The following is a 7755-nucleotide window of genomic DNA, read 5'->3' on the forward strand; positions in this document are numbered from 1 at the left end:
AGGCGCGGGAGGGACGGGCGGCACGTGACGTCGCCCGAGGGGAGGGGCGGGGCCTCGCGCGGAGGAGCGGGCGGGAGGAGGGAGGAGGGCTAGAGGGGCGCAGAAAGGATGGAGGGACCGAGGGGCCGTGGGGCTGTGGAGGGGAGGGGGGCGAGCTCGCAGTCCGCCGCCCCAGCACAGAGGAAAGGCCGAGCGTGGAGGCCGGGTGGCCAAGTGAGTGCAAATCCAGCCTCTACCCCTTGTAGCTGTGTGACCTTGGGCGAGTCACTTCACCTCCCTGAACCTCACAAGGGCTCATCTGGGTGACGGCCGAGGAAGGCTTCAGTGAAGGAAAGTGTGAGGAACGGTTTCTGGCGTACTTGGCATTGAGCACCTGTGTGCCAGGTGACTTACAGGGACCAGGTACTGTGATAGATGATGGGGACACAGCCAAACTCAGTCCCCGTGCTCATCGGGACGGGAGAGGAGAGGTGATGTGCAGACAGTACCGCCCTTACACGCGACTGGAGAGCCTGCCCGAGGCCCTGTCTGGACACAGTCCTCCCACAGGGTGCAAGGAACATGCCCACCTTCCACATGTGCCCCCCCCCCTTCAGGACCAAGTTCTGGGAGCCTGTGACCTCAGAATCCCCCCCCCCCCAAATGGCTGGAGGCTGTGGCCTCTTCCCGGGTCCGTCCTCTCCAGGGCAGAGACGGCGTGTGTCCAAGTAGCTAAGAAGCAGCTGTATTTGTAGGAGGTCGCACACCAACTGGACATTTGAGGTGCAGTGTAGACAAAGGGGGCCAAGGGCCAACAGTCCAGCCCCGCCAGGGCTCCCCTTACCACCTCAGTTAAGTGCATGGATCTCAGGAGTTCTGGAATTCTGAATCCCTGGTCTTCCGCATCACCGAAGATGCGCATTTGTCAAGGTAGAATAGAATATATTAAGGTTAACAGGTGGAATGATGTGTAATTTTAAATAATTTTAGGTGGACGTGTAGCATCTGTTTGTACTTTTGTCCCAAATTCTGCTAGCATTAGGGGAGGACCTAAATACAGACTTGAGTTTTTTGAGCAGTTAATATCCTCAGATGGCTGGTGTCCCTTGGAGAGAGCAAGCAGGATCATTTCCCCTGCCCACTCCCCCCAAATGTCTTCTGTCCAGGATAGGGCAGCCCAGTGCATCCTCTATCTTGTGATGACCAACACGAGGTAGGGGCCATAAAGATAGCAGATGCTGATGTCCTCTCTAGAAGGGACTCTTTCCAGGGAGTGAGAGGCATCTTTATTGCTATTGATAATCTGAGGCTTGAAGCCAGGCCCTCAAGATCAAGGTCACTCAGAAATGGTCAGGCTGCTGGTTTGGACACCCAGAGCTCCCCATGCCAAGCAAGTGTTTAAAAAAGCAATTTTGCAATCAGTTGGGAGCACACAATCAGATAAGAACAGGTGTACATTTTTGTACTTTTACGTAAATCCCAAGACTCAGCAATTCCACCCATAGGTATATATTCTAGAGAAAACTAGTGTGTGCTCAAAGCCTTTATTAAGTGTAAAAGGCATGATTCCTCTATTCTGAAAGAAGCCAAGAGACAAGATGTAAACACATGAAATAATTACTTATCAATTACATTGCACATGTGCCCCAAGAGACACATACAAGAATATTCAAGGTGGCATAGCTTAATTTTTTTTAATCTTTATTTATTTTTGAGAGAGAGAGAGAGAGAGAGAGAGAGCAAGTGGAGGAGGAACAGAGAGAGAGGGAGACTCAGAATCCGAAGCAGGCTCCAGGCTCTGAGCTGTCAGCACAGAGCCCAACTCAGGGCTCGAACTCAAACCCTGAGTTCACGGCCTGAGCTGAAATCGGACGTTTACCTGACTGTGCACCCAGGTGCCCATCAAAGTGGCATAGTTTATAATACAATAAACAACGAAGTAACCCAAATGTTCACCAACAGTAGGATAAATAAATTTTAAAATATTCATACAGTGGAATACAGCAACAATAACGAACAAACTACCCTTACATATTCAACATAGATGGATCTCAAATAGTTTTGAGGAAAAGCAAACTGTAAAGCAATACAATACAGCATGATCCCATTTATATATAGTTCCCAAACAGGCAAAACTAAACATTATGCATACATAGTAAACTAAGCACAGGAAGAAAGCAAGTATCAGAGAAATCATAACAACGGTCCCTGAACCAGGGACGGAGGGTCATATAATGAAGAGCCCATGAAAGCTTGCCTTCTAAGGTGACGGCTACATGATATTTCTTAACTTGGGTCCATTTAAACTAATTACAAACACGAGACACAGATGTAGTTTAGGTGAGAAAGATTGCAGGATATTTGCTTAAAATACAAGCTTCAAGTGAGCAAATTTGATGCAACTGTTTTTGTGCTGCACTAATAGAGTCACAGAGTGTAGATGATAGGAGGTGAAACCTGTCCCGCACTTTGCCCCGCTCGGGTCACATCCGCAGGGGTTGGCTGTGTTTGTTCTGGGCACCGCTTTTTTGCAGGGGGGACACTGGCCAGCTGGAGTGGGTGGAACTCCAGGGAACGAAGAATCTAAAAATCATCCTGAGCAAAGTTCATAGGGATATCAGAGACAGGTACTCGGGGGGGGGGGGGGGGGGGGGAGAGGGGGAGGGAGCGTGGGAACAAAGATGACCTGGGACATGAAGCTGTCCTCAAATCCCGGAGAACAGCGGGAACATGTGTGATGTGTGTCCAACGATTGCAGACTTCAACTCAACCCAAAGAGGAACTTTTTCTCCGCAAGAGCGAACCAGGGAGAGAAGGGGCTACCTTTCGAGGAGTGAGCTCCCCGTCACAACAAGTATGCAGGTGGAGGTGGCTGGCAATTGGTCCGAGGTACCCGACAAGGATTCCTGCCCCAGTTAGGGGATGAGATGAGGCCATCGTTACAGTCCTCTTGAGCCTTGGGATGCTATAATAACAATGACAACAGTAAGTTTGCTGCATTTTAAAGTTTGCTAGGTGCTTTCCCGTGTATTGTGTCATTTTACTGCAGAGCAACCCACAAGGTGGACAACAGGCACAGAGGAGATAAGCCAAATGTTCCCAGATAAAGTCCGTTTCAAAATTCTATCCTGTGCAGACATGGCTATCAGACCAGCTAAGAGCACTCAGTGGTGTTGGGGTTCTCTCTCTCCGCGACCCAGATTCTCAAGGGCAGGAAGGAACCAGGGAGTAAGGTCAAGGCGCCATACTTCTCTGGCCTTTGACGAACGTTATGGGGAAAGGACAGGAACCAAGGGGACTCCCCCAGGGGCGCTGTCTGTATCCAGACACCTGGAGACTTGGGGAGTCCCAACCTGGGTGCTGGCTTCCTCACTAAGAGCGCCCAGGAAGAGCTCACAGGCACCGTCATGTCCTCAGCCACAATCCCCCCGCCTGGTCTCCCTGATTACCCCTTGGTCCAGCCGGCCGCCCAAGAGCAGCAACCTTCGCCTCCCGGGACCTAGAGTGGGAAGATGGTGATGGGTAATCCTCCCTCCAATCCTGCCTCGCCCCATCCCTCTCCGGGGAGAGAAGTGTACCTACCACGGAGAGCACCGCAACCTCTCCGAGGGACGACCTCCCTCCTCACACTCTCACGAGACGCAAGCTGCTGTCCAGGGAAGAACTCCAGGCTCGGAATCAGAAGACACAGATTAGCTCCTGACCCAGAATGCGCTACTTTGACCGCTTTGAGCCCCTGTTGACCTAGCTCAAAGGGGGAAAATAGAGCAGCCTCGCGGTGCATCAGGATGGCTAAAGAGAGAAAGCAGCCCACGCCTCACGCGTTAGTTTCTCTGCAAACGTCCGCTTCCACCTCTCTGTCGCCCCCCTCCTTCCTTTTCCCTGGGTCAGAAGTGTCCATCCTGGTGATGAGGGATCCCTGGACCCTAGTAGTCGGTCAGTGAAGGTATTCCTAGAAATCCAGGGCAGAAATTTCCAATGTTTTCAAAGCTTAACGGAACCATCCCACTCTACATAAGGCCCTAACGGCTAAAATGTCAAGTTTCTCGGGGCGCCTGGGTGGGCTCAGTGGGTTAAGCATCCGACTTGGTTTTGGCTCAGGTCGTGAGCTCGCGGTTTGTGGGTTTGAGCCCCACATCGGGCTCTGCAGTGGCTGTGCTGGGCCTGCTTGGGGTCCTCTCTCCCTCTCTCTCTCTGCCCCTCCCCAGCTCGTGCTTGTGCTCTCTCTCTCAAAATAAATAAACAGGGATGCCCAGGTGGCTCAGTCGGTTGAGCGTCCGACTTCGGCTCAGGTCGTGATCTCAAAGTTCATGAGTTTGAGCCCCGCGTCGGGCTCAGTACTGACAGCTGGGAGCCTGGAGCCTGCTTCGGATTCTGTGTCTCCCTCTCTCTGCCCCTTCCCCACTCATACTCTGTCTCTCTTCGTCTCTCAAAAAATGAATAAACATTAAAAAAAATTTTTTTAATAAATACATTTAAAAGTTCAATTAATTAAGCGTCAAGTTTATTTGCTTTGGACAGAAGTTATACCACATTGCTTATCTGATGCTGATTAGACATTCTTATTTCAGTTTTTAGGTTTTTCTTTTTTTGAATATTTATTTTTTGAGAGAGCGAGTCAGTGTGAGCGGGGGAGAGTCAGAGAAGCTGAAGCAGGCTCCAGGCTCTGAGCTGTCAGCCCAGAGCCCGATTTGGGGCTCAAACTTGTGGGCCAGGAGATCACGATCTGAGCCAAAGCCAGACGCCTAACCCACTGAGCCACCCAGGCACCCCTCTTATTCCAGTTTTATATTAGCTGTTGATTAATGATCTAGAGGGATCCATTATTACTTAATATACATAGTTTGCCAGATAGACAAGCACCTTTAGATCTGATGGGTGCTCCTGACTCTTAGAATTCCCCGTTTATAATATCAACCCCACAGTGACATGACTGCCTGGAAAGAAAAGTAGCCGATGTCTACTAAGGCGTTCCATGGGCCAGGCACTGGGCAAAGTGCTTTACCCTTGTATCGGCTCATCTAATCTCCTTAAGAACCTTACAATGGGGACAGGAGGAGAGCAGAGGTGAGAAATATCGACAACTCATTTTATAGATGATGGGACCAAAGAAGTTAACCGATCCAAGGTCACAGAGCTAGTAAGTGGTAGAGCTGGGAATGAGACCCGAGTTCGGGTCCAATGTCCACACGGGTAACTCCCATGTTACTCTGCCAACTAGCTACATGTCCCTTTCTCCCATCGGGGGAAATTGTCAAGTCCCAGAAAAGAGGCACACAGTTATTTTCTTTTTTCTATTTTTTTTGTTCATTTTTGAGAGACAGAGCGTGAGCGGGGGAGGGGCAGAGAGAGAGGGAGACACAGAATACAAAGCAGCCTCCAGGCTCCAGCTGTCACCACAGAGAGCCCGACGTGGGGCTCCAACTCGCAAACCCCGAGATCGTGACCTGAGCTGAAGTTGGACACTTAACCGACTGAGCCACCCAGACGCCCCAAGGCACGCAGTTATTTTTAATGTTGTATGTCTACAGCCTAACGTAACAAGTGCTCAGCATGTGCTTATCGAGCGAATGAATGGATAAGCAAATGAATAACACGAGGAATATATGGAGGAAATAATAATGAATCCTTGGTGGCGAGACCTACAATCTGCAGATTAAATCTGTGTGATTTAATTCATCTGCTTCTCAATTCTTATTGGGTTACAAACCATAATTTTAATTATTACTAATAATTCCCACCGCTTAACTGAGCACCTAGTATGTACTAGAGACTTTTACCTGTATTATGTCAACGATCCTCTTAACAGCTCTTTCCTGTAGATTCCATTTCTTATCCCAGGGCTCAGAGAGGTTGAATGATTGGCCCAAGTCACACAGCAAATGGGAGAACCAGTACTCCAATCCAAGTCGGCCTGACTCCAAAGCTTATGCCTTTTCGCTGCCGGGGCTGGCTAACCGTGTCTCAGGTATCACCAAGTACCCCACACTTCTATGCCGTTGTCAACTAAATTCATTTGTAGAATTTTTAACACTAACTCTAGAAGTTATTTTGCTTTTCGCTTCTTGTATACTTTTTTCAAATTACTCCAGGAAAATTCTAATGTTTTTTTGTTAATACAGACAAAGCAAAAGTACCCCCTCAACCCCTCCCTGCAACACGCAAGAAATTCCACACTCCTCCCCAAGGCGAACTACTGGGATCAGTTTCATATGAATCCTTTCAGACAGTTTTCTCTGCACTTATCCGCATGCAGAAACAGGTGTCCCTGTTCCGTGTTCCTCACATAGATAAGAGCACTTTGCACACAGGATTCTCAGGTTACCCTTCTCCTTACTTCTTTTAGCTCTCACATAATTTTCCTTTTTTTTTTTTTAATTTTTTTTCTTTTTTATTTATTTATTTATTTATTTTTTTCAACGTTTATTTATTTTTGGGACAGGGAGAGACAGAGCATGAACGGGGGAGGGGCAGAGAGAGAGGGAGACACAGAATCGGAAACAGGCTCCAGGCTCCGAGCCGTCAGCCCAGAGCCGACGGGGGGCTCGAACTCACGCGAGATCACTCGAGATCTCGCGAGATCGTGAACTCACGGACCGCGAGATCGTGACCTGGCTGAAGTCGGACGCTTAACCGACTGCGCCACCCAGGCGCCCCCATAATTTTCCATTTTGGTAAATGGAGTCAATTACAATTTTTCCTTACTTACAAGCATTGCTGCAAGGAACACACATTCCTGTTTAGGCATTTACGTGAGTGGTTATCCAGAAGTCTTATCTACCTACTTGGAATTACCAGATCAAAAGTCATGAACGCTTTTTGTTATAACAGAGGCTGACACATTACTCTCAAAAAGCATCATGCCTGGGGCGCCTGGCTGGCTCAGTCGGTGGAGTGTGTGACTCGATCTCAGTGTCATGGGTTTGAGCCCTGCATTGGGTGATCACTTAAATAAATAAACAAATGTTAAAAAAAAAAAAAAGCATCACATTATCATACATTCCTACCAACAGTGTGCGAACGTGTTCATTTCCGCATATCCTTGCCAACCCTGACTTTTATCATTTTTTTTTGTCTGCCAATCTGGTGGACGAAAGATTGCACAGTAATGTCATTTTAAGAAGCCATTTCCCTGAATATCAGTGAGGCTAGGGATCTTTTAATATTTTTTTAGCTGTGTGTATTTGTCTACTATAGAATTCTATATATCTTTTGCCCATTGGTCATTGGTTGTTTGCCTTTTACTATTTATTGACTCAAAGCAATTCTTTCTTTTTTTTAATGTTTATTTATTGGGGGGAGAGGGCAGAGAGAGGGGAACAGAGGATCCGAAGAGGGCTTTGAGCTGTCATCACAGAGCCCTATGTGGGGCTTGAACTCATGAACCGTGAGGTCATGACCTGAGCCAAAGTTGAACGCTTCACCGACTAAGCCACCCAGGTGCCTGATTTGGAGGAATTCTTAACATATTATTTTTTTAAGTTTATTTATTTATTTTGGGGGGGCCGAGGGGCAGAGAGAGAGGGAGAGAGAAACCCAAGAGGACTCCACCCTGACAGCTGCTTCAGAGTCTGCTTCAGATCCTCTGTCCCCCCCCTTCTGCCCTTCCCCTGTTCATGCTGTCTCAAAAATAAACAAACGCTAAAAAAATAAAATCAAATAAAAATGGAATTATTTTTGTTGCAAGAAATTAAAAAAAAAAAACAACCTCAAATGAGTGTTTTAAAATGGGACAGGGCGGGGACTGGGGGGAGGAGGAATTTGTTCAAATAAGAG

General features: G+C 48.0%; 1 long non-coding RNA gene across 1 annotated transcript; it reads right to left on the bottom strand.

Annotated features, from left to right (window-relative positions):
* Positions 1–1941: 1941 nt before the first annotated feature.
* LOC122484803 lies at positions 1942–3655 on the bottom strand. Its single transcript, XR_006297714.1, has 2 exons — positions 3562–3655; positions 1942–2944 (listed from the first exon to the last, which is right to left on the bottom strand). It is a non-coding gene; the product is annotated as an uncharacterized LOC122484803 (long non-coding RNA).
* Between the last annotated feature and the right edge of the window lie 4100 nt (positions 3656–7755).

This window comes from Prionailurus bengalensis, chromosome E1, assembly GCF_016509475.1.
Source record: "Prionailurus bengalensis isolate Pbe53 chromosome E1, Fcat_Pben_1.1_paternal_pri, whole genome shotgun sequence".
NCBI lineage: Eukaryota > Metazoa > Chordata > Mammalia > Carnivora > Felidae > Prionailurus > Prionailurus bengalensis.